Genomic DNA, 25,876 nt, shown 5'->3' on the forward strand with positions numbered 1-25,876 from the left:
CGTCCTCCCATCCAGACCTCACTCTGGGGTAAGTGGGGAGGTGAGCAGAGAAGGCGGCCCCATGTCGTTAGCCCTGGGGGGTCACAGGGCTTACAATCTCATGGCCTCCCTGGCACTCAGAGTGAGGCCGCGCTGCAGCAGGGGTCATTTCCTTCAGGAAGTGCTGTCCCTGCTGTGGTCACCAGGAGGGCCCTCAGTCGCCTCCATCTCCCATCCTCCCATTAACCCTGACGCAGGGCAGCATGGGGCCTGTCGGAGGGCCCCCCCCCCCCCCCCCCCATAGCTGAGACTCAGCCTCACGTCTGCTTGGTCCTATCCTCACACTTCATGCCTGGCATCTGCATGGCGGTGGCTGGAGGCATGGGGCACAGCTGTCCCTGGTGACTGAAATCCACAGCAGCGCGTGCAGAGGCCCTGTGGTGAGCGATGACAAGCGTGAACGGTGGCTGGATGGGGACCGAGCCCTGACTGCAGCTGCCGCAGCCTGAAACGGGGCAGTGAGGCCTCCGGGGCTGCCGTTCAGGCATCGCAAGTGGACCCCACAACACAGGGCCTCCGAGAACAAAGCCCCCCTCTATCTCTGTCTCTCTCTCCTACAAAGAAAACGAACCGGGTCCCACCCCAAGTGGTCAGCTAGGTCCGTCTGGGGACACGTGTTCCAGCCAGCAGCCCGGGAGACGCCGCTCTGAGGCAGGTCTGCCCTTCGGAGGGGGACCAGACATGGCCCACGTGGCTCCCGCTGGGATTGTGCTGGTGGCTGGCTCCCCTCCCATCTGCGTGCCGGCTGGGCGGTGGCCTCTCAGTGTGTCAGGAAGGGGCACACGGAAGCCTGTCCTGCTGGGTGCGGAGGGACTGGGTATCTGGCGGCCGGAGCCAGCAGCGGTCGTCCCCACGCCCCTGTGCCTCCTTCCCTTCCGCCGCCGGCACCGCCCCGGGTCCACACTCCGTTGGCACCTTCACTGTACTGCTGAGATGAGGCCATCCAAGTCTCCCTGCTCCATGCCCCCAGTTCTCCCAGAACGTCAAGGAGTGGAGGGGTGAGGCGAGAAGGGGCGGTGGCTCCCATTTCACTCACTGCCACCTGGTCCGTGAAACCAGGACAGGATGGGGGACACTGAGGCCGGGGACAGAGACAGGCCCCATGGGGGCTGTCAGGCCCCGGTGGGCACTCATTCTACGTCCCCTGGGCGTGGGACGGGGGCCACGCTGAGCCCGGATAAGGCTCGTGCGTGGTGGAGCTTACATTCAAGAGCCACAGGGGCAGCAGGGGTGAGGTAGAGGAGCAGAGGAGTGCAGAGCAGGAGAGCCAGCCGGGGCTGAGGCCGGCCCAGACCGGGTGGCCAGCCAGGCTGCTCAGGAGAGGTTTAAGCAGACAGGTGAAGACTCCCCGTGAAGGGCCCAGAAGACGGATGGGAAGTTCAACACTGTTTTTGCGAGAGGGGCGAGGGGACACGATATGACGGCTAGTGTTTATGGAGCGCTTAGCACGCGCACCCTGGGCCCGACACCACGCTGGTGTCCTCCCCACGCTGTCCAGGCGGCAGTTGGGGGCGCCGAGGCTCAGAGACGCTCAGAGGCTGCAGTGAGATCACACTGCCTGGGCGTGAGGGGCTGGGTGGGCGTGGGGCTGTCTCAGGCAGGACCCCCACTCCTGCGGCCTTCACCGACCCCCAACAGGAAGACAAGTAGAATCTTTTGTATCATTTTACACAAATTTCCTGAGTCAGTGAAAATGAGTTAATACCTGTAAAAATTTAGAACGGCAGCTGGCAGGTAGGACTCCATAATGTAGCAAGTACCTGGTGTCACTGCCACCCCTGCAGCGAGACACGAGGCCCTCACTCCACGAATGAAGGGAGGGGGCAGAAGACTGGAGCCAATAGCGACAGAGGCTCTGAAGCCAGGCTGCCTGCCTGGGTTCAGATCCAGGCTCTGACCTTGCTGTGTGACTTTGGGCAAGTTTCTTAACCTCTCTGCGCCTCATTTTCCTCATTTGTAAACTACGTGACGGAAAACAGTGCTGTAGACTGAATGGTTTGTGCCCCCTGGAGAGATAGTAGAAACATTTTGTATATATTTGTCTCTGCCCCTGGTTCCTGGCACAGAGCCCCTAAATCGATTCGAATTTCCTGGTTGATAGCAGTGTCTCCTGTTCTAATGTGGTGACTCTGGGTGGGCCCCTGGAGGGCTGGTCACGGAAAGACCAGGCCATGATTAGACGGTTGGGATTTTGAGGGGCATCTGGGTGGCTCAGTCAGTTGAACGACCGACTTCGGCTCGGGTCATGATCTCATGGTTTGTGAGTTCGAGCCCCACGTCGGGCTCTGTGCTGACAGCCCAGAGCCTGGAGCCTGCCTTGGATCCTGTGTCTCCCTCTCTCCCTGCCCCTCCCCCACTCATGCTCTATCTCTCTGTCTCAGAAATAAACATTAAAAAAAATTTTTTTAAAGAAGGTTGGGATTTTCAGCACCACCCCTCCCCCAACCCATTCTCTAGCGAGGGGAGAGGGCTGGAAATGAAGTTAATGATTGACCATGCCTACGTGAGGAAGCCTCCATAAAATCCCAAAACACAGCATTCACAGAGCTGCCAGGTCGGTGGCCACATCCACATACCAGGAGGTGACACCCCAACTCCCCAGGACCCTCCCAGACCCCGCCCTGTGTACGTCTTCATGTGGCTTTTCATCTGCGTCCTGTATCACATCCTTTTAGAATAAACCCGTAACCTAGTGAGTGAAATGCTCCTGAGTTCCGTGAGCCCCTCTAACACATTAACCAAACCCAAGGATAGGGATGTGGAACTTTTTTTTTAAGTTTATTTATTTATTTTGAGAGAGAGAGAGAGAGAGAGAGAGAGAGAGAGAGAGAGAGAGAGAGAATGCAGGGGAGGGGCAGAGAGAATCCCCAACAGGCTCTGTGCTGATGGATCTCAAACCCATCCACCATGAGATCGTGACCCGAGTGGAAGTCAAGAGTCAGACGCTGAACTGACTGAGTCACCCAGTCAGAAGGGCAGGTGACAGTCTGGACATGTGAATGGCATCTGAAACCGTGGGGCGGGGGGGCTGTCTTGTGGGCTGAGCCCTTAACCTGTGGGATCTGATGTTGCCTCTGGGTAGACAGTTGAGTCAAATTGTAGGAAACATTGTTTTGGTGTCAGGCAAATCCCCACTCATCTGGTACCCAGGAGAAGTGGATGTTCTTATACTCATATTTAATATATAAATTTATACTTAAATATTACACACATGTAACATATATATAATATATACATTATATAATTATACTATAATTACTATAACTATATACTATATAATGTACATTATATATTTTTGTAATATATGTATAATAGTTATAAAATAAGATTATTTTTAATTTTTTTTTTAAATTTTTGAGAGAGAGAGAGTGGGGGAGGCAGAGAGAGAGAGAGGGAGACAGAATCTGAAGCAGGCTCCACGCTCTGAGTTTTCAGCACAGAGCCCAATGTGGGGCTCGAACTGATGAACTGTGAGATCATGACCTGAGCTGAAGTCGTAAGCTTAACTGACTGAGCCACCCAAGCTCCCCTAAAATAAGATACTTTTAGAAGTATATATAAGATACATATACAATGAGATATGATAGGATATATATGATATGTAATAAAATACATGATATATAAAGATATGTATCATACGATATACATGTATATATAATATGTTAAACGTGTATATATGTAATATGATATACATGTATATATATAATATGATATACTTGTGTATATATAATATATACATGTGTATATATATGATATGCGTTTATATATAATATGATATACATGTGTATATATATGATATACGTGTATATATATAATATGATATACATGTGTATATATAATATGATATACGTGTATATATAATATGATATACATGTATAATAAGATAGGGCTTGTTTTTCTGGAGGAGCCTGAATGACACGAGGTCCCTGCTGAAACATCACCTTCCTGACTTCCCTCTTTGAAATCGTAGCTCCGTCCGTGGCCTCGTGCTCCTCCATTGCACAGACCACAGTCTGTCTGAGTAGTGATTTTATTGGTCATCTGTCTTCACAGGAATGAGGGCAGAGCTTTGACTTCGTCTGTTTTGCTCACTGTTGTTTCCCCAGGACTTATAACAGTGCCTGGTACACAGTGGGCACTCCATAAATGTTTGCTGTATGAATGAGCCAGGGATGGCACGCAATAAACGCTAGCCAGCTGGACTGTGGATAAGCGAGTTAGTCTTCTCAGGCCCCAGCCCATTCCATTCCAGACCTGACGTGGCTCCTGGAGACCTGGATGTGGCTTGTGTCCCTTAGTCCCACAGGAAGGAAGGAGGCAGGGTGAGCAGGTTTAGGATCTCCTGGTTTGAATCATGTCATGGCTGCGGGGCACGTGGGTGCTGCAGAACTGTCTGGTACCTGCCTGGGGAAGGAGGGCAGGCCAATGGCGGCTGGAGTGTGAGAGCCTGATGGAGAAGCTTCCTGGGGTGGGGGCTCTGGATGGGTTGATTGGTGTTTGGAAAGCCTATTTACGGATGAGTCGTTTCCTGTCTCTAGGAATTAGCTAGGTCTGGGAGGGGGCAGTCTCTCCAGCATCATCAAGGCCCCAAGATGTCAAAGCGTCAGGAAATAAAAGCCACGGTCACTCAGCCTCACCATGGTGACTGGACAGGGCTCCCTGCTGGCCTCTGGCCAAGCTGCAGCCCCAGGACAATCAGGCCAGAGTGGGGGTGGCCCCTCTGCCCTCACGTGCCTAGACACTGCCCTGCTGTTGGGAACCCTGTCAGAACCTCAGGAACTCAGCACACGTGCCCCAGAATCTGAGGAAGGGGTCTGCTGGATGAGCCGACTGCCCCTCACCGCCCCGGATTCCTGGCCTGGGAATGGTCAGACCAGGAGACTGGGCCCCAAGCCACCACATCAGAGATGGGGTAGAAAGAGGCTCATTCTGCAGAAACCCAGTGGGGGGGTGGTGGCGGCGAGCCTTCACAGGCAAAGCCGGGAATCTCTTGGAAGTTTTGGAAGTACGGGAGAAGAACAATCCTCTCTCAAATCGCAGACTAACCACTACTCTCTCCGCCAGCCCTAACACGCTGGATGGAATTCTTGTGACCATGAAGCCTTTTGAGTTAAGCACATGGTTATCCAATACCTACGTCATCCACAGCCTTAATAAAATTCTATTATTTTATTAATGATGATTGTGCTCTATTATTGTCAACAATAAATAGTAAATAAACATAATAGTGCTCTATTATCAATAATAAAATATTTATTAATAAATAAATAATTCCTATCTAGAGTACTATTCTTATCCCAGTTTTCCAGCGGAGGAAACTGAGGCTCAAAGCACTAATACTTCGGGAGTATTGGGATCTGGGAGACGAAAAGACAGACTTTTTATTTGCAATGTTTGTTTTCTAAATGGCACTCAGTTTCCATACTTAAGAAATGCTATTTACGGGGCGCCTGGGTGGCGCAGTCGGTTAAGCGTCCGACTTCAGCCAGGTCACGATCTCGCGGTCCGTGAGTTCGAGCCCTGCGTCAGGCTCTGGGCTGATGGCTCGGAGCCTGGAGCCTGTTTCCGATTCTGTGTCTCCCTCTCACTCTGACCCTCCCCCGTTCATGCTCTGTCTCTCTCTGTCCCCCCCCCCAAAAAAAAAAAAAAAAAAAAAACGTTGAAAAAAAGAAATGCTATTTGGACCAGAACGGGACAGGCCACACAAGCTACATCTGGGGGTGGGGAAGAAGCAGACCAGACCCCTGGCCTGTAGCCTGTGTGGTGTTGCAGGGTGATCGAGTCAGCTCTGGGGTCAGTGGATCCTGGGTTAAGTTTCTGGTCCCGACACTTACTAGGTGGTGATCAGTGAGCTTCCTTGGGGCCTCCTTGTCCGTTAAGCAGGAATGGTGCCTGACCGCCCACAGAGGGTGCAGGCAATGGGTGGGGTCACAGACCCGGGTCAGCGTGGACTAAATGCAGCCAGAAGCCCCAAAGGCCTGGGACGTTATTCCTCACAGCCAATTACAAGGGGGCTCTGCTTCTTGGAGGCTCCCTCCACTATCTTGCACCGCCATGCCTGGAGACACGTGGGGTACGGCACCCAGGGGATGGATCGGGGAAGGGGAAGTGGCAGTGTGAACACATCCTCGCTATCCACAGGTGAGGGGTGGTCCCTGTCCCCTCCTGGATGCAAGTGGGAAAGGTGGTCTCCGACAGGACTGCTGTGTCCCCAGACCAACTGCACACCATGAAGGAAGGAAGAAAGGAGAGTGAGCCCAAGGTGAGTGCCCAGCTTGCCAATACCACGTAGACATCAGCCACAGATATCAGAGGTCAAATGTCTACCCTTTGGGGATGTCACAGATTGCACAGTTTCCCCCCAAATTTCTATGTTGGAATACTAATGCCTGGTAATTTCAAAATGTGACTGTGTTTGGAGATAGGGCCTTAGTGGGACCATTATCCTAATCCAATGGCTGGTGTCCTTATAAGGAGACAGACAGCAGGGGCTCACACAGGCACAGCGGAGTAACGTGAAGAAGCAGCGAGGGGGCTGCTGTCTGCAAGCCAAGGAGAGGAGCCTCAGGAGGAACCAACCCTGCGGACACCTCGATCTCAGATTTCCAGCTTCTGGAACCGGGGGAAAATAGATTTCCATTGCTGCCAGTGTAAACTAATACAGTGAATAGAGGGAGCCACACAAACCTCCCATCCAGCAAACTTTCCTTGCAGGAGAGTCCCCAGACCCTGCTGCAAACAAGCAGCCACTGAACAGAGAATCACATGCATTCCCTTCTTGAAGTGCCAGGTACACAGACAGCTGGCGGCGTTCAGCACCAAGGACAGTGGCCGGTCTGGCCCACAGGGAGGCCTAGAGCTGAAAGAATGGAGCCATCCCAGGTCAGCATCCCGCCACCTGATGTGGAGGAGCCCACCCAGAGAGAGCCACCAAAGACCATGAGACCAAGTGGAGACCTCGGCACATAGTGGTGAAAAAGAGTCTGTAATTCTCGCAGATTACAGTTGGCTGATGGCCAAGTGTTGGCAAACTTTCTGTGAAGGCCTAGATGGTTAAAAATTTTTTAATTTTTTTTAGTGTTTATTGTTGAGAGAGAGTGCGTGCCAGGGAGGGGCAGAGAGAGGGAGACACAGAATCCGAAGCAGGCTCCAGGCTCTGAGCTGTCAGCACAGAGCCTGACACGGGGCTTGAACTCACAAATCGCGAGATCATGACCTGGGCAGAAGTTGGACGCTCAACCGACTGAGCCACCCAGGCACCCCAGTATTTTTTTTTTAATGTTTATTTATTTGAGAGAAAGTGAGCGAGTAGAGAGAGAATCCCAAGCGGGCTGCACACCCCATTCCTTCTCATCCACAGAAACAGAGACACAGCAGCTACACCACATGGGCTCCCACTGCCCAGACACCCCCAGTGTGGCTGGGGAGGTGGACAGTGGAGACATCTCTCCGAGGCAGGATCAGACCCAGGCCCACCCTGCCTGGCACCCCCACCATCCTGGACCCAGCTCACAGGGCTCTGGAGACAAGCAGAGCCTGTTTCCTTTGTGCCGACCCAGACCTTGTTCACAGCTCTCCTCTGACAGATGTCACCCTGGGCTGGTGAGCTGTGAGGCCACAGGAGCCTGAAACCTGGGTTCAACTCCCAGCACTGCCACTTACCTGCTGTGTGTCTTTGGGCAAGTAACTTACCCTCCACGTGCCTCAGTTTCCTCTTCTGGAAAATGAGGATAAGGTGCCCATCACACAGAGTCATTATGAGATTTCAACAAGTGAGTAAAAAAGCATGTGCCATATGGTAAGAGTATGGAAATGTTTTAATTTTTTTTAAGTAAGCTCCATGCCCAATGTGGCCTTGAACTCACATCCCTGAGACCAAGAGTTGTATATTCTACTGACTGAACCAGCCAGGTGCCCCTATTTTATTTTATTATTACCATCTGTATATAGAACATCCCCCCCCACCCCCAAACTGGGGGGGGGGGATTCCTTTTATTAGCCTTTATCCCAGGACTCTACATAGGATTGGGTCTACAACAAGCCTCCCCCTGGTTTATTATAGTCAAATACACATAACATAAAATTTACCATTTTACCAAATTTAAAGGGTACAATTCAGCAGCATTTAGTACATTCACAGTGCTGTGTCCTGATCATTGCTGTCCACTTCTGAACCAAAACATCTCCACCCCCAAAAGGAGACCTTATACACACGATGCAGTCTCTCCCCACTCCCTCCTTCCCCCAGCCCCTGGTGACCACCAATCCGCTTTGTGTCTCCACGGATTTACCTGCTGTGGACATTTCATGTAAACAGAATCACATGGTTCATGGCCCTCCTGTCTGGCTTCTTTCACTGAGCATGAAGTTTCCATTCCGCCTTTTGGCGATTGTGAGTAATAGTGCTGTGAATATGCACGGCCAAGGGTTTGAGTCCCTGTTTTCAATTCTTTGAGGTATACACATACCTGAGTGGAACTGCTGGGTCGTGTGCTAATTCTGTGTTCAACTTACCAAGGAATCACCAAACTGAACTGCTGTTTCCACAGCAACAACGGGTCCTTTTAAATTACAAGAAACTCTGGAAATACAAAAGTGGAGACCAGGGTCTTTTAGGTCATCTGGGGCCACAGGGTCTCAGAACCTGCGTTTGAAACTGATAAGAACAGATACTACACTTGATCTTAGCCAAAAGGCCGAGAAGTGATCAGAACCTGCATTTTTAACCGGTCTTCCTTCCCACTAAATGCCCTGCACACATAAATACCATATTGCCCTGTGTGTATATGAGATGTAATCACCCTAAATACCATATATACACATACATAAGATATATATGAACTAATATACATGATGTGTATATGAGACTTATACATACTAATATATATATATGTGGTCCAGTCATACACTAAATACCACATATACCTCCATATGATAAATGATACCTCTATATATGTGTGCTATGGTGCCAAATACCTTACATACCTGTATTTGGCATGTAAACAGGCATACTAAATACTGTGTATACATGTAAGATATATGTAAACTGATCATATATATGTCATTGTTATACATGGGCATTTAAACCTGTTTTCTCATCGGTAAGGTGAGGGACCTACTACCCTACCTTACAGGGTCGATGTAAGGCGGTGCCAGGCAAAGGCCTCGTAGATGTGGTTATTAAATCGCACTAACTCTTCCACCACTGGAGGGGGCGGAGAGGGGCTTTTCATTTTTGTGCCTCAGTTTCCACATCTGCAAACGGGGGGGGGGAATCCTAGTGCGGGGGCTCCCGTGGAGTTTAGGGAGATAACAGGTGTATCTCTCCGTTTTCCGCAGGCCTGCGCGGCAGCATCTCGCGGGAGCTCGAGAAGCCCCGGGCCCCGCCCCCCGCGACTCCGGGCCGGCCTTGCCGGGCGGGGTCGGGGTCTGCACCCCGGAGGAGCTCCGGCGCTGCGGGTGAGGGGACCCCGCTCGGTGGGGTGCTGACCCAGGCGCGGCAAGTGCACGCTCCGAAACTGCCGGCGGCGCGGCGCTGCAGTTACTATTACCTAAACAGCGGTAACCAGAGCAGCTCAGACGGAGGGAGCCTCGCGCACCACCCCCGCACAGGTGCTGTCCTTGGACCCACTGTCCGGGCGGGGAAACTGAGGCAGGGAGAGGCGGGGGATTTGCAGCCTCTTCCGGATCCCTCCTCCGTTCCCGGGTGCGGGATCCACCCCACCACGAAAACCTGGAGCCGGGCCTTGGTGTGTCCCGGGAGAACACGAACTGCGCCTGCGCACCTCGCAGCTCCCGCTCCGGCCTCGCGGGACCACGCCCCCCTCCCCAATTCCAGAAGGTTGCGGGGGGGGGGGGGGCGAGGATTCCAGAGGGTGGGGGAGAACGGAGGACGAGGAGGAGAGGGAAGGAAGAGGAAGGAGAAGGGAAGGGGAAGAGCTGAGGGCAGGAGGGAGGAAAAAAAGGAGAGCTTGGAGGGAGTGGGGAGGGGGGAAGGGGCTTGGAGGGAGGAGGGAAGGGGTAGGACTTAGAGCGGGAAGAGGGCAGAAGGAGCGGGAAAGGGAGGGTAGGCAGGGAGGGGCTGAGAGGGAGGAGTGGGGAGGAGGGCGGTGCAGAGAAAGGAGTGAAAAAGAGGGAACGGGAGAGGAGGGAAGGGAGGGTTGGAAGAAGGAGGATGAAGAAAGAGGGGCAGCTGGAAAGGACCGGGTAGGAGCTCAGCTGTAGGAACGAAGAGAGGTAGGGAGGTAGAGTCAGAGGGAGGAGGGGCGAGGGGGAGGAAGTTGGAGGGCTGGAGAAGAATGGCAGGGGAGGAAGTGAAGGAAGGGGAGACGGAAAGGGGGTTGGGGAGGAGCTGGGGAGGGGAGGAGGCCAGGTAGACAGTGAAGCTGAGGAGGAGGGGGGAGGGGGAAGGAAGGGGAAAAAAAGGAACAGTAAGAAGGTGACACGTCAGAAACTGGGGGGAGCAGGGTCTCTGGCACCAGGTATGCCTGGGCTCAGATCCCAGCTGTGCATCTTTGGACTAACGTCGTTTTCTGAGCCTGAGTTTCCTCACCTGCAGAGAGGTTCCCTGTAGGGAAACCTACCCTGTAGGGCTGCTCTGTGGGTTGCAGGGGTTAATTCACGCAGCCTCCTTACCCGAGGACCTCTAAGGGGACCCCATAAAGCCGCGCTGTCCTCAGGTCTCATGCACAAGTGCAAATGCTCTGTGTCTGCACTGCCCTGTGTGGCGGCTGCTGCGGGCCATGGAGCTGAACTTTTAGCTGCATTTGACTTTTTCAAATTTTTAAATTTACATCCAAATTAGTTAGCATATAGTGCAACAATGATTTCAGTAGATTCCTTAATTCCCCTTACCCATTAGCCCATCCCCCTCTCACAACCCCTCCAGTAACCCTCAGTTCCCCATTTTTATGTTTTGTCCCCCTCCCTGTTTTTATATTATTTTTTGTTCCTTTCCCTTATGTTCATCTGTTTTGTTTTCTTAAAGTCCTTATATGAGTGAAGTCATATGGTATTTGTCTTTCTCTAATTGTGCTTAGCATAGTACCCTCCAGTTCCATCCACGTAGTTGCAAATGACAAGATTTCATTCTTTTGATTGCCGAGTAATACTCCATTGTGTGTGTGTGTGTGTGTGTGTGTGTGTGTGTGTATACACACCACATATTCTTTATCCATTCATCCATCGATGGACATTTGGGCTCTTTCCATACTTTGGCTATTGTTGATAGTGCTGCTATAAACATTGGGGTGCATGTGTCCCTTCGAAACAGCACACCTGTATCCCGTGGATAAATGCCTAGTAGGGCAATTGCTGGGTCCAGGGTAGTTCTATTTTTAATTTTTTGAGGAACCTCCATACTGTTTTCCAGAGTGGCTGCACCAGCTTGCATTCCCACCAGTAGTGCAAAAGAGATCCTCTTTCTCCGCATCCTTGCCAACATCTGTTGTTGCCTGAGTTGTTAATGTTAGCCATTCTGACAGGTGTGAGGTGATATCTCATGGTGGTTTTGCTTTGTATTTCCCTGATGATGAGTGATGTTGAGCATTTTCTTCATCTGTCAGTTGGCCATCTGGATGTCTTCTTTGGAGAAGTGTCTATTCATGTCTTTTGCCCATTTCTTCACTGGATTATGTTTTGGGTGTTTGATAAGTTCTTTATAGATTTTGGATACTAACCTTTTATCTGATATGTTGTTTGCAAATCTCTTCTCCCATTCTGTCGGTTGCCTTTTAGATTTGTTGATTGTTTCCTTCACTGTGCAGAAGCTTATTATTTTGATGAGGTCCTAGTAGTTCATTTTTGCGTTTGTTTCCCTTGACTCTGGAGAGACGTTGAGTAAGAAGTTGCTGTGGCTGAGGTCAAAGAGGTTTTTGCCTGCTTTCTCCTCAAGGATTTTGATGGCTTCCTGTCTTACATTTAGGTCTTTCAACCATTTTGAGTTTCTTTTTGTGTATGGTGTAAGAAAGTGGTCCAGGTTCATTCTTCTGCATGTCGCTGTCCAGTTTTCTCAGCACCACTTGCTGAAGAGACTCTTTATTCCATTGGATATTCTTTCCTGCTTTGTCAAAGATTAGTTGGCCATACGTTTGTGGGTCCATTTCTGGGTTCTCTATTCTGTTCCATTGATCTGAGTGTCTGTTCTTGTGCCAGTCCCATACTGTCTTGATGATTACAGCTTTGTAGTATAGCTTGAAGTCTGGGATTGTGATGCCTCCTGCTTTGGTATTCTTTTTCAAGATTGCTTTGGCTATTCAGGGTCTTTTCTGGTTCCATACAAATTTTAGGATTATTTGTTCTAGCTCTGTGAAGAATGCTGGTGTTATTTTGATAGGGATTGCATTGAATATGTAGATTTCTGTGGGTAGTATTGACATTTTAACAATATTTGTTCTTCCTACCCAGGAGCATGGAATCTTTTTCCATTTTTTTTTTTTTTTGTGTGTGTCATCTTCAATTTCTTTCATAAGGTTTCTATAGTTTTCAGTGTATAGATTTTTCACCTCTTTGGTTAGATTTATTCCTAGGTATTTTATGGTTTTTGGTGCAATTGTAAATGGGATCGATGTCTTGATTTCTCTTTCTGTTGTTTCATTGTTGGTGTATAGGAATGCAACCGATTTCTGTGCATTGATTTTATATCCTGCAACTTTGCTGATTTCATGAATCACTTCTAGCAGTTTTTGGTGGAATCTTTTGGGTTTTCTATATAGAGTATCATGTCATCTGTGAAGGGTGAAAGTTTGACCTCCTGCTGGCGGATTTGGATGCCTTTTATTTCTTCGTGTTGTCTGATTGCAGAGGCTAAGACTTCCAATACTATGTTGAATAACAGTGGCGACAGTGGACATCCCTGTCTTGTTCCTGACCTTAGGGGGAAAGCTCTCAGTTTTTCCCCATTGAGGATGATCGCATTGGGTCTTTCGTATATGGCTTTTATGATCTTGAGGTGATCCTTCTATCCCTACTTTCTTGATGGTTTTTTTTTTTTTTTTTATCAAGAAAGGATGCTGTATTTTGTCAAATGTTTTCTCTGCATCTATTGAGAGGATCATATGGTTCTTGTCCTTTCTTTTATTGATGTGATGAATCATGTTAATTGTTTTGTGGATATTGAACCAGCCCTGCATCCCAGGTATAAATCCCACTTGGTCATGGTGAATAATTTTTTTAATGTCTTGTTGGATCCAGTTGTCTAGTATCTTGTTGAGGATTTTTGTGTCCATGTTCATCAGGGAAATTGGTCTGTACTGCTACTTTTTACTGGGGTCTCTGTCTGGTTTTGTAATCAAGGTAATGCTGGCTTCATAGAAAGAGTTTGGAAGTTTTCCTTCCATTTCTATCTTTTTGGAACAGCTTCTAGAGAATAGGTGTTAACTCTTCCTTAAATATTTGGTAGAATTACCCTGGAAAGCTTCTGGCCCTGGAGTCTTGTTTTTTGGGAGATTTTTGATTACTGATTCAATTTCCTTACTGGTTATGGGTCTGTTCAAATTTTCTGTTTCTTCCTGTTTCAGTTTTGGTAGTTTATATGTTTCTAGGAATTTGTCCAATTCTTCCAGATTGCCCATTTTATTGGCATATAATTGCTTATAATATTCTCTTATTACTGTTTTTATTTCTGCTGTGTTGGTTGTGATCTCTCCTCTTTCATTCTTGATTTTATTTATTTGGGTCCTTTCCTTTTTCTTTTTGATCAAACTGGCTAGTGTTTTATCAATTTTGTTAATTCTTTCAAAAAACCAGCTTCTGGTTTCATTGAATGTTCTACTGTTTTTTTGCTTTCGATGGCATTAACTTCTGCTCTAATCTTTATTTCCTGTCTTCTGCTGATTTTAGGTTTTATTTGCTTTTCTTTTTCCAGCTCGTTAAGGTATAAGATTAGGTTGTGTATCTGAGACCTTTCTGCCTCATTTAGGAAGGCCTGGATTGCTATATACTTTCCTCTTATGACTGCTTTTCCTGCGTCCCAGAGGTTTTAGGTTGTGGTGTTATCATTTTCATTGGCTTCCATGAACTTTTTAATTTCCTCTTTAACTTCTTGGTTAGCCCATTCATTCTTTAGTAGGATGTACTTTAGTTTCCAAGTACTTGTTACCTTTCCAAATTTTTTCTTGTGGTTGATTTCGAGTTTCATAGCGTGGTCTGAAAATATGCACAGTATGATCTCGATCTTTTTGTACTTGCTGAGGGCTGATTTGTGTCCCAGTATGTTGTCTATTCTGGAGAACGTTCCATGTGCACTGGAGAAAAGTGTATATTCTGCTGCTTTAGGATGAAATGTTCTGAATATATCTGTTAAGTCCATCTGGTCCAGTGTGTCATTCAAAGCCATTGTTTCCTTGTTGAGTTTTTGATTATCTAATCTATTCATTGCTGTGAGTGGGGTGTTGAAGTCCCCTACTATTATGGTATTACTATCAGTGAGTTTCTTTATGTTTGTGATTAATTTATTTATATATATGGGTGTCCCACATTTGGTGCATAAATGTTTACAATTGTTAGGTCTTCTTGGTGGATAGACCCCCTTAATTATGATATAATGCCCTTCTTCGTCTCTTGATACAGTCTCTATTTTAAAGTCTAGATTGTCTGATATAAGTATGGCTACTCCGGCTTTCTTTTGTTGACCATCAGCATGATAGATGGTTCTCCATCCCCTTACTTTGAATCCGAAGGTGTCTTTAGGTCTAAAGTGGGTCTCTTGTAAACAGCATAGAGATGGATCTTGTTTTCTTTTCCATACTATTACCCTATGTCTTTTGATTGGAGCATTGAGTCCATTGACGTTTAGAGTGAGTACTGAAAGATATGAATTTATTGCCATTATGGTCCCTGTAGAGTTGGAACTTCTGGTGGTGTTCTCTGGTCCTTTCTAGTCTTTGTTGCTCAGAGAGTCCCCCTTAAAATTTCTTGCAGGGCTGGTATAGTGGTCACAGACTCCTTTAATTTTTGTTTGTCTGGGAAACTTTTTATCTCTCTTTCTATTTTGAATGACAGCCTTGCTGGATAAAGAATTCTTGGTTGCATATTTTTCTGATTCAGCACATTGAATATATCCTGCCTTTCTTGCCTGATGAGTTCCTGTGGATAGGTCTGCTGCAAACCTGATCTGTCTTCCCTGGTGTGGGGGACAAGATTAGGAATCCTACACCAATGGGTTAACAAGGCATAAAGAAACACAAAGTCATAAAATGCTCACACCCAAGTTTGAGAAAAACAGATTGGCACTCTAAGAATAGGGAGGCACAAAAGTGCCAAGAATAGCGGGGGTGAAAAGGCACCCCCAAATAGGGAGGGGGTGCTGAACCCCCCAAAATAGAGAGGGTGAGGCAAAGTCCTGAAAATAGAATTGGTGCAAAGGTGCCCAATACATAGGAATAACAAGATTAGATATTCAGGGTGAAAGCACCCCAAGTTTAGTACTATAGCAGAAAGCTGCTTTCATAGGAGAATAGGGCCAGGGTAGGTAAATTGGTGAATTGGACTTTGGACTGCTGTGCTGCAGGCAAAGCAGCCCAGAGCGCAGATGGTTAACAAACAAAAAGGTGTCTTGTTAACCCTGAGGTTATTCCCCCTACCTGTCTCATCCTCTAGGCTGGCAAAGATAAACAGGAAAGGTGCCTCCTGTCTGCTGTTAACAACCATCTACCCATCTGCCTGGCACCTGGATTTTGTTTTATATATCTACATTTTCCCCCTCTTTTATTATTTTATTTTATTTTATTTTATTTTATTTTATTTTATTTTATTTTATTTTATTTTATTCTTTTTTATTTTTTTATTTTTAATTTTTAAAATTTACATCCAAATTAGTTAGCATATAGTGAAAAAATGATTTCAGGAGTAGATTCCTTAGTGTCCCTTATCCATTTAGCCCATCCCCCCTCCCACAACCCCTCCAGTAACCCTCAGTTCTACATATTTATGAGTCTCTTCTGTTTTGTCCTCCTCCCTGTTTTTATATTATTTTTGTTTCCCTTCCCTTATGTTCATCTGTTTTGTCTCATAAAGTCCTCATATGAGTGATGTCATATGATTTTTGTCTTTCTCTGACTAATTTCATTTAGCATAATACCTTCCAGTTCCATCCACATAGTTGCAAATGGCAAGATTTCATTCTTTTTGATTGCTGAGTAATACTCCATTGTGTGTGTGTGTGTGTGTGTGTGTGTGTGTGTATAAATATAGTAGAAAAAAATTAAAAATATTTTAATTTAATGTGGTATATATGTGTGTGTGTATATATATGTACTCACACACACACACACACACATATATATACATATGTGTGTGTGTGTGTATATACACACACACACACACACACACACACACACACACACCACATTTTCTTTATCCATTCATCCATCAATGGACATTTGGGCTCTTTCCATACTTTGGCTATTGTTGATAGTGCTGCTATAAACATTGGGGTGCATGTGCCCCTTCGAAACAGCATACCTGTATCCCATGGATAAATACCTAGTAGTGCAATTTCTGGGTCGTAGGGTAGTTCTATTTTTAGTTTTTGAGGTACCTCCATACTGTTTTCCAGAGTGACTGCACCAGCTTGCATTCCCATGGATTTTGTTTTATATTGACCCAAACCCCAGACACTGTGTATTTTCAAGACCCCTTTTCCCCCCTCACATCCTCAAGTTAATGGTCACAGTTTCTTTGTCTCTTTGTGCACGCCCATCACGTTTGTAAGCCTTCTGATCTGAATAAATACGAGGCAAGGACCCTTATTCGGGGCTCTTGTCTTTTTCCCAGACATTAGCCATCTCTTATTTTAATTCTGTGTCTGCTCTTTTGCTAGACAAAAGAGAACTTTAGACTTAGAGTCTATGACACCCTTGTAGGTTAAGGACTTTTTTTCCCTTGCTGCTTTCATGACTCTTTCCTTGCCTGAGTATTTTGTGAATTTGACTATGATATGCCGTGTTGATGGTTGGTTTTTGTTGAATCTAATGGGAGTCCTCTGTGCTTCCTGGATTTTGATGTCTGTGTCTTTCCCCAGGTTAGGAAAGTTTTCCACTATGATTTTTTCACATAACCCTTCTACCCCTGTTCCTCTCTCTTCCTCTTCTGAGACCCCTATGATTCTGATGTTGTTCCTTTTTTTTTTTTAATTTTTTAAATATTTATTTATTTTTGAGAGACAGAGTGAGACAAAGTGAGACTGGGGGAGGGGCAGAGAGAGGGGGAGACACAGGATTGGAAACAGGCTCCAGGCTCTGAGCTGTCAGCACAGAGCCTGACGCGGGGCTCGAACCCACAGACTGTGAGATCATGACCTGAGCCGAAGTCGGACGCTCAACCAACTAAGCCACCCAGGTGTCCCTGATGTTGTTCCTTTTTAATGAGTCACTGATTTCTCTAATTTTTAAATTGTGCTTTTTTGCCTTAATCTCCCTCTTTTTCTCTGCTTTGTTATTCTCTATAAGTTTGTCCTCTATATCACTGATTCTCTGTTCTGCCTCATCCATCCTTGCCGCTGAGGCACCCATTCAAGATTGCAGCTCAGTTATAGCATTTTTTATTTCATCCTGACTAGCTTTTACTTCTTTTGTCTCCACAGAAAGGGATTCTGATCTATTTTTGACTCCAGCTAGTATTCTTAGTATCATGATTCTAAATGCTGGTTAAGACATCTTGCTTGTGTTGGTTAAGTCCCTGGCTGTCATTTCTTCCGCTCTTTCTTTTGGGGTGAATTCCTTCATTTCGTCATTTTGAAGGGAGAAAAGGAATTAATGAGATAAAAAAATTAAAATTAAAAAATACTAAAATTTAAAAATTGAAAAGACACACACACAAAAAAAATCAAGTAAATGATGCTAGATCCTTGGTGTGTTTTGATCTGAGTGTTGAAAGGGGCTTGATAGATTAGAGAAAAAAGGGAAAAGAAAAAAAAAGGAAATCGTTTGAAAATTTGAAAAAATGAACACTAAAGTAGAATAAAATGAAATGATGGAAGTGAAATAGAATTTGAAAAAATTTACACAACAGTAAAAAAATATAGTAGAAAAAAATTAAAAATATTTTTAATAAAAATTGAAAATAAAAATGAATTTTTTTCTTTTTCTGTATTCAAGAAAAAGAAAAGAAATGAAAAAGGGGGGGAAGAAAGAAAAAAATGAATAGATGAACTGGCAAACAGACTGAAATACGACTGCAATTACTTCATTTTCCCCTGGAAGTCAAACTATGAAGCACTTTATCATCCGTTAACTAGCAGGTGGAAAGACTTGTGTTCCTGACGCCATGGTTGGCCCAGGTGGGTGAGGCTTAGTGTAATGGCTCTGTTCTCCACTAGATGGCGCTGCTCAGCTTACTGGGGTGGATTGTTGTTGTGCAGGTAGGTGCGTATGCGCATGCGCCAGAGCAGTGAAAATGGCGTCTCCCAGCTACCCCGTCTCTAGTATCGGAGCTCTGCTCTCTGACCGGCTATTGCCACTGGTCCTTTGTGTCCGGCTTCCATCCACCGCCCCCCCGTTTCTACACCGCCCGTGACCAAGCCATTAGGTTGCCAGGCGGCACCTCCCTCCTGAATATTATCTCAGACGCGGCTGTTTCCGGCCCGTCACTTCTGAGGGACTGGGGCTTTGTCCCCACTCAGACCTTCTGCAGGAGGGTCTCACCGAGCAATGGCTGGTGCCGGCCGCCCCCAGGAACGTTCTCCAGACCGTGCTGCTGCCGACACCCAGAGACCGCCGACAGGTGCCAGCCCGCCCCAGAAAAAGTTCACGCGGCATTTCAGGGATTCTGCAAAATCACAACTCACATCTGGCGCCAGGCTTCACCCCCAACGGCCTTGTCCCAGCACCAGCGAGTGTGGTTGTTCTCCTGGGTCCACTGGCCCCTTTGCCTTTGGGGAGCCGACACAGCCTCTACCAGGTGTCCTCCCAGCAGGGGAACCGCCTCTCCCCGTGTGGCCCAAGGACCGCCTGGACTTCACTCTGCTCCTGGGGATTTGCCTTTCCCACCAGAGCACCAACAGGTATCGAGCTGCAGAGTTTCAGACTCTGCACTCCCCCTGCTTTTAGAGTCTTAATGGAATTTAAACCCTCTTCTTTCTCCTTTCTCCCTTTTTAGTTCAGTCCCTGCGGCTGTTTCCACTTTTCTACTTTCTCTCCAGCTGCTTTTGGTGGGGGAGGTGCTTTTCCCCGAACTCTCCCCCCGGCTCCGGCCTCTCTCCACAAGCACAAATGGCTCCCTGCCCTCTGTGGCTTCTCTCTCCCCCACTTCACCTCTCCGCGCCTCGTACCTACGGAATTCTGTGGTTCAGGTTGTGCAGATTGTCGTGTGAATCCTCAGATCCGTTTTCTAGGTGTGCAGGATGGTTTAGTGTTGGTCTGGCTGTATTTCACCCATGCAAGACAAAAAACTTCCATGCTATTCCGCCATCTTGGCTGCTCCTTCGCTGCATTTAATTTTAATTCATATAATTTGTCACAGTTACATGTGGCTCCTGGCTGCTGTGTTCAAGGGTGCAGCTCTAGAGCCTTAGTTAGCTATTTTTATTGTATATACTAAGCTCGTCTTGTGTTTTGTAACAGTTTGATGGGTCCTCTTGAAAACCCTGCAGTGGGGCGCCTGGGTGGCTCAGTCGGTTAAGCGGCCGACTTCGGCTCAGGTCACGATCTCGCGGTCCATGAGTTCGAGCCCCGCGTCGGGCTCTGTGCTGACAGCTCAGAGCCTGGAGCCTGTTTCAGATTCTGTGTCTCCCTCTCTCTGACCCCTGTTCATGCTCTGTCTCTCTCTGTCTCAAAAATAAATAAACAAAAAAAAACGTTAAAAAAAAATTAAAAAAAAAAAAAGAAAACCCTGCAGCAACAACAGTAACAACAGCAATACCGCACTTACCACTTACTGGGTCTTCATTAAGTGCCAGGGACTGTTTTAAGCACGTGACATGGATTAACCCATTGGGTCCTCACTGCGTATCCATGGGGTGTGCCCACAGTATAGCTCTCACTACTGCTATCACTTATTGAGTGTGTACTATGTGCCAGGCGCCCTGAGAAACTCTTGACACATGTAATGTCATTTAACTGCAGGGGGAGGAGGCTTCAGGGTAATGAATTTGGGAAAGGTGGCAGGAAAGGGTCAGCAAGATGGGGGGGGGGGAGCATGTAGTTGTGTTTTTCACTCTACTTGGATAGAAGCTAGAAAATTCTGGAACTCACAGAGAAGGGGTGGGTAGAGCAGAATTCTGCTTAGTTTTTTGTTTTGTTTTTTTACGTCATTGCTCCTTGCTGTTCTCTGCCCCCAGCCTGCCTTTCCTTTTTCCTTGTAAAACTTTCTCGTTTCGGATATTAACAATGGCCACACATTTGTTGCCACCCCTGCTGTCTCATTTCACATTCCTTGAATCTGTGCTGTCCCTGTGGCTTGCTTTGGCCAATAGAATATGGTGGAAATGATGGTGTAGGATTGTGGAAGTTAGATCTTCTGATTCTGATTCTGTCATTCTGTGTCCCCCCCCCCCTTCCACCCCCGCATGCCACCAAGCAATTCTCTGACCCTAGCTGGGTGTTGGAGACCCCATCTACCCAGAGATAGTATCAGTTTGAAATAACTGAAAGATACACCTTCCCAAAGTGATTGCCCTATTGGCACTCCCGCCACCAGTGTATGAGAATGCCTGTCTTAATTACTGCCCCCCGCCCGCCGCCCCATCAGAGGCAGTGGCCTTGAGCTCCTGGATTTTTGGAGGATCAAAGTGTGGGGGTGGGGGGTGGAGACCATACATTGCCCCACAATATCTTGTCTCCACTTCTTCCACAATGCTGGAACTCCTAGGTTTTAGGTGTGGCCGAGCGACTAGGTTCTGACGAATGAGGTGCCTCTGGGGGCATCAGGTGAGAGCTTCCAGGCAGAGCCCTGCTGCGTTCAGATTCTGGTTTTGCCACTCCCCTGTTAAGGAACCTTGCAGGGGTTGGGGGTGGGCTCTTGGGTGGCTCAGTGGGTTAAGCGTCTGACTTCAGGTCAGGTCATGGTCTCATTGTTCGTGAGTTCGAGCCCCACGTCAGGCTCTGTGCTGATGCTGACAGCTCAGAGTCTGGAGCCCTGCTTCGGATTCTGTGTCTCCCTCTCTCTCTGCCCCTTCCCACTCGTGCTCTGTCTCTCTCTCTCTCTCTCTGTCTTTGTCTCTCAAAAATAAATACTAAAAATAAAAGGAACTTAGGGAAAGAGACTTAATTTCTCTACACCTCAGTTTCCTCATCTGTACGGTGGGGATAGGGATAGTATAACTTACAGTGCTGTTGCAAAGGACAAATGGAGTCATACAACAGAGCACACAGAGCACTTCTTGGCACATAGGTTCTATTATGTGTCCATTAGCATCATAATAACGTTGTTATCACTTCCTAAGGTTGGTGTGAGGTTTAAGTGCAACTCTGCTCCATGCCTCGTATCAGAACAAGTTTCCCTAGTGCTTATTGGTCTCCCAAGACCAGGGAGAGATATTAGGGGGGAATTATATCCATCCGTCTACTCTCACCCACCCCTCACCGGCACCGCTAAAGGAAGTTCGATAGACTTTTCCATGTCCTTCATCATAGATGTTTGCCCAGTAAATATTTCCCGATTCATAGGCGGGATTTTTCTTTTGCTCAAGTTTCTTTAAAAACTGCCTATGGAGATGTGGATGTTTATTTATAAGTGATCACCTGCTTTCCAGAGAAGGTGCGAGGTGGGAAAGAAGTGGAGGAGAAGGAGAGGCAGGTGTGACGCTGGCGTTTTTCTCGCTGCTGAATTTAATGTGGCACAGGGAGGTGTGAGCGAAGGGGGTGGGAAGGGGGAGGAGATAATTGGGTTAAGAAGGAGACTGAGTTTTTTTCTTCTTTCCCCTTTAGTAGTGGGGGAGAGACTAAGAAATAAAGTGGATGAATACTTATATTTCCTGCATCCTTTGATAAGCAGGGACTTCAGGGGACAAGAGGCTTGGGGTGAGCGGGGAGTCTTTCCCTCAATAAATATCTGAGCACCTCCTCTGTGCCAGACACAGCTCTAGGAGCTGGGAATCCCGCAGTGAGCAAACTGAAGCCACTAATGCTAATTTCTGAGTGGGATCAGAGGCAATGAGGTGGAGAGTGGGGGTGGGGGAGGCGGCTTCAGCTTTGGCAGTCAGGGAGGCTCTCTCTCAGAAGGTGACCTTTGAGCAGGGCCCTGATTAGCAATACACACAGTAGGAGAAGAAACACTGCTATTTCTAGGTTGCTAATTTATTGAAATGCTCCAGTGGCAGAGGCAGAAGAGAGCTTACTTACCCTATCTTATCTGAAACCGGGACCCTCCTGTGCCTTTCAGAAAAACTAATGATGAAATGTTACAAGCCTACAGGGTAGTATTGAAATAAGACAGCGTGTCTTTCATGTATTTGCCACTCAAATTTTTTTTTTAATTATGCAGGTACGTGACTTTGATTTTAAAAAGTAGTTTTAGGGGCGCCTGGGTGGTTCAATTGGTTACGTGTCTGACTTAGGCTCAGGTCATGATCTCACTGTTCATGGCTTCGAGTCCCACATCGGGTTCTGTGCTGACAGCTCAGAGCCTGGAGCCTGCTTTGGGTTCTGTGTCTCCCTCTCTCTCCCCCACCTCTGCCACTTGCGCGCTCTCTCTCTCTCTCTCTCTCTCTCTCTCTCTCTCTCTCTCTCTCTCTTGGGAGCCTTTAAGAGATGTCGTACATGTACATACACACACACACACACACCCCATCTCCTCTGATCCTGACAGGGCCAGCAAACAAGGGAATCGAATGGTAGGACCCTCTTTCCCTCTAACACCTGAGGGAGGGTTTCCATGGCAATCAATCTCTCACAGATGGAAAGAAAAGACAGGTTGGCTGCCCAAGAATGGATCCAGGATCCTTGCTGGGAGAAGAGGACCCCTGAGGAGACCCAATGCAGAGACTGAACAAAGTTGATACAGGCAGCCATGGCCCAGCCCCCTTCCCTTTGGGAATGTGCATTCCTGGGGGTGAGACTGGGGAGGGGAGGTGTCCCTCCTGGTGCCAAAGAACCTCCAGAAGTAGTCTGCCCCAGGGAGCAGGACAGGGGCAGGCTTTAGAGTCAGTCTCTCAGATCTGAATCCCAACTCTGCTGTTTACTGGAGGTGTGAGCCAGGTGACTCGGTTTGAGAGCTGTCAGAAGGCGTTGGGAATCGGGGGAGCAGGGCCGTTTTTATCTGAACTCTTAGAGGGGGACTCACCTTCTCCAAATCCCTTTTTAATGAGTATTGTTTTATTTTGTTTTTTGACAGTTAATAAGTAAATACATTTTCTTTGTCAAAGGTCAAAACATATTGATAAAGCAAGACTTCCTGCTGATCTCGCTTCATCAACTCCAGCCCTCTGCTCTGGAGGTGAGTACCTTGCGGGTTTGGGGTGCTCTGGGAAGGATGCGTTTCCTTCTCATGGACGTACATGTCTGTACCCATAGAAATAGATGTAATTTTTGTGAGAATATCTGGAAATGCATTGATTCACTCTCCTTATCCATAGAACAAGCCTGGCCAATATTACCCATCCCATAATAACAAATCCAAAAAAATAAAAAATAAAAAAAAATATATATATATAATAGCATATATATCATAGTTATGTGTACATATATAACTATGATATATATGCTATTATTATTGAATACATTTCAGTAATTAAATCTATGTATCTTATTTCTTTGATGCTAAGGTGCATTTTTTAGTTTTTTACATTCTAACATCTCTAACACTGAAATACGCCTTAATATTGTCAATATCTTTGGATTTGAGGATTTTAATTTTTTAAGCAAAACCGTCCTATTCACAGCATACCACCGTCAGGAAGAAAAATTAGTTTGCACCCTGAAATTAACCAAGTATAACAGAGCCACTCTGTCTAGTCCTGATCCTCAAAAAATAAAACACTTCATGTAAACCTGTAATCCATGGCCAAAAACTTAATCCCTGAGGCTAGCCATGCTGAGATTTGAAGATACATGTTCTGGCTGGGTAATCATTTAACAAAATTACTGGTTTTTCATCACGAGTGAACAAACATAGCCTTGATAAACTTGGTAATCCTGTGAGCCCTTTCTCTTAAATGCCTGTTGCGTCTTGAATTTGGCAAGCCTTTATGTACACATCTATGCGTGCATAGAAAATATCCAGCATTGTTTTATGTTGTTGGGTTTTCATATGAGTGATGTCAGACTGCGTCTGTGGTTTTGCAACCTGCTTTTTTCCACGCGATATTTCCGTGCAGTGGTGTGTGTTCAAGACCTTTCCATATCAGTCCACAAAGATCTATTTTATTCTGTGAAGTGAGGGTCGTAAGATTACCCAACTGACAGCACGGAGGAGGGCACGTATTTCTCTAAGGGCAAATCTGCCTTGTTACTATTTCACCCCAGACCTACCCGCCCCCCGCCCCAGGTGAATAGCTACTTCAAGGTTTTAGGCAACTAGGGGAATTTTCTCACTTCGATCATCCATCTTTTCCCCTGTAAAGTAAACTGAACAATCCTCAGTAGTAGTGAAACAGAAAGGTCTTTGGCGACAGGTTGCCCTGAGTTAAATTCTGGCTATTTACAAGTTGAATTTGGGCCTTTCCCAAGAAGTGTGAGGGTCCCAAATGATCACTCTGGAAATAACCTTAATGTCTGCCAGCTGGGGGAAGGGCCACATAACTAGATGCAGCCACATAGTGGGATTAATGCCCTGGAGTTGTTAAAAAGAATGAAGTAGATTCTCTTCTTTGTGAGATAATCCTTGTTGATAGGATTCCTTGTCTGATGCCACACACCCCTGTCTTCTGGGTCACAGCCAAAGGACCAGGGTGGGAAACAACAGATCACCTGCCCATCGAGTGTTCTCATGCAGAATTTTGCTCAGTAAGAATTGATGATTAGATGACTCAGCTGGTCAGACCATGGGCTGCATCCAGCCAACTGATGTGTTGGTTCACTCATCTTCTTTTTAATTTAGTGAGTTGTCATCATTAAAATAGTGGGAGGGGCACCTGGGTGGCTCAGTTGGTTAAACCTCTGACTTTGGCTCAGATCATGATGTCGCGGTTCATGAGTTCGAGTCCCAGTCGGGCTGTGCTGACAGCTCGGAGCCTGGAGCCTGCTTCGGATTCTGTGTCTTCCTCTCTCTCTGCCCCTTCCCTGCCCTCCCTCCCTCTCTCTATCTTTCTCTCTCTCAAAAATAAATAAACATTAAAAAAGTTGAAGTATTGGGATATTTTGGGGCACCAAGCTGGTTCAGTCACTGGAGCATCTGACTCGTGATCTTGGGGTCATGTGTTTGAACCCCATGGTGGGTGTACAGATTACTTAAAAATAGTAATTAAAAAAAAAATAAAGATTCTGGTGGTTCAGTCAGTTGAGTGTCCAACTTTGGCTCAGGTCATGATCTCCTGGTTTGAGAGCTGCTGTCGGTGCACAGCCCACTTCGGATCCCGTCCCCCTTTCTCTGCTCCTCCCCCACTTGTACTCTATCAAAAATAAACATTAAAAAATAAAAGATATTGGGATAATTTGTGTTTACAGATAGGACTTTCATTCATTTAATCCTTCAAAAATAAAAAACATTCATAGAATATCTGGTATGTGCCAAGCAATGTTTGAAGTGCTAGAGGCTGAGGAATGAACTAGAAACACAGAGTTCCTTCTGTCATGGAGTCTACATTCTAGAAGGTGAGGCAGATAATCAAGAAAAAAAAAAAAAGCTATAATGTAATGAGCTCCACTTCTTTAGGGAATTTGGAATGTCAATACCCACCAACAACTCCATGAGAAGATAGAAAAGTAACTAAGAGCCAGGGGCACCTGGGTGGCTCAGTCAGTTA

The 25,876-nt window shown here is 46.7% G+C and overlaps 1 protein-coding gene and 1 pseudogene across 4 annotated transcripts in view; one reads left to right on the forward strand and one right to left on the reverse strand.

Annotated features, from left to right (window-relative positions):
• Positions 1 to 8,566: 8,566 nt before the first annotated feature.
• Positions 8,567 to 8,747, reverse strand: LOC128778104 (U2 spliceosomal RNA; annotated as a pseudogene).
• Positions 8,748 to 9,404: 657 nt separating this feature from the next.
• The window catches only part of SMIM17 (small integral membrane protein 17), a 37,349-nt gene continuing 20,877 nt past the window's right edge, over positions 9,405 to 25,876 (forward strand). For 2 of the 4 annotated variants that reach the window (XM_019436989.2, XM_019436983.2), the window contains exons 1-2: positions 18,533 to 19,039; positions 23,339 to 23,409. The gene's annotated coding sequence lies outside the window, so the exon portion shown is untranslated. Of the gene's footprint in view, positions 9,652 to 10,216; positions 10,284 to 18,532; positions 19,040 to 23,338; positions 23,410 to 25,876 lie in introns of those variants that run through there. The other 2 variants (XM_019436982.2, XM_019436984.2) reach the window with 2 other exon arrangements.

The sequence above is a fragment of the Panthera pardus genome, unplaced genomic scaffold (genome assembly GCF_024362965.1).
Source record: "Panthera pardus isolate Hobbes unplaced genomic scaffold, ASM2436296v1 HiC_scaffold_18, whole genome shotgun sequence".
Classification (NCBI taxonomy): Eukaryota; Metazoa; Chordata; class Mammalia; order Carnivora; family Felidae; genus Panthera; species Panthera pardus.